General features: G+C 27.0%; 1 pseudogene; it reads left to right on the top strand.

Annotated features, from left to right (window-relative positions):
- Positions 1-597: 597 nt before the first annotated feature.
- Positions 598-697, top strand: LOC114580441 (annotated as a pseudogene).
- Positions 698-1,335: the final 638 nt, after the last annotated feature.

Here is a 1,335-nt window from a genome sequence, read left to right as displayed (position 1 = left end):
CTTCATAATTTAAAATATAAGAGTCTACTTTAAAAATTACAAATGTTTTGACATCATTATTCCATAACTAAGAGTTTATCCAGCCATTAAATTAAAATTAAACAACACAAATTTTATTACTTACTCAAGAAAGAAAGTATAAGTAGAGAAGATAAAGAAAATATAATCCAGAATTAAGATCCCTAAAAAAATCCTCTAGATGGACACTTCCATAAGTAAATCTCCCCTTACAACTTTGATCTACACACTCCTTCCCTCTACTTAGCTAATAGATGTTAATAGTGTTAGCTAATATGGGACTTGCTTAGTTTGAAGTATATTAAGATTTTCTTTGATATGATATTAAAATAAAACGACTAAAATATTCAAGAATATGTGTCAAATCAAGTAATAAAGTGATAGAGGAGAGCATGAAACCCATGGGATTTCACTTTATCAGCAGGTCACTAAAAATTATTTTTATTTATTTCCTCTGTTAGTTTATTTGCTTCCTCAACTTGCTTAGACAAAAAAGAACCTCCAACTGTAGTTTTTATATTTGACCAAAGAGATCCTATAAATCCATTATAGAATGTATTAATAACCAACTAATTGGGTAAGGCATGATGAGGACATTTCCTAAACATTTTCTTAAATCTCTCCTAAAAATTAATTCTCCTTTAAACTGGGTAAAGGAAGTTATATTATTTCTATGTTTAACAATTTTTTAAGGGGGGAAATCATAGCTAAAAATTTGTATGCCAACTTATTTCAAGTGGTTGAACAGACTGGGGGCAAGAATTCAACCACATATTATCCTTGTCCCTTAGAGAAAATGGAAATAATCTAAATTTAATGGCATCATCTATGACCCCATTATACTTAAGTGTTACATAAATTTGTAAAAAACTAGCTAAATATAAGTTTGAATATTAAACAAGAGTTCCCAAAAAATGAGAATTTTAAACCATTTGAATAAGAGCTAATTTTAGTTTAAAATTATTAGCATGAATAGTATGTCTATTGAAACACAGATTGATTCCTTCTATTACTGGATTAATATAGTCCCTAAGAGGTCTAGAATGGCCATGATCTAGTATTGGGTAAGAAATTCATAAATTCTTTTTAGTTTCTTAAATTTTTGTAAGGGTATTTTCTATTTTTAGATGGAAAAAGAAGAGCTCCTTACTAGATTTACCAATCATTCAACAAAGTTAAAATAACAAAAAATCATAAACTAAATAATCAAATAGAATAATTTTTTAACTTTTTCAAAATTTTAATCAAATAGAATAAATATACATGATACAAGTAGGTCAAAATTTGCACTTTTTTCAACAATATAGTCAAAATTAT

This window comes from Dendrobium catenatum, unplaced genomic scaffold, assembly GCF_001605985.2.
Source record: "Dendrobium catenatum unplaced genomic scaffold, ASM160598v2 fragScaff_scaffold_1022, whole genome shotgun sequence".
In the NCBI taxonomy this organism is placed as follows: domain Eukaryota; kingdom Viridiplantae; phylum Streptophyta; class Magnoliopsida; order Asparagales; family Orchidaceae; genus Dendrobium; species Dendrobium catenatum.
The sequence above is the reverse complement of the archived record's forward strand: the minus strand, read 5'-3'. Positions and strand labels throughout refer to the sequence as shown.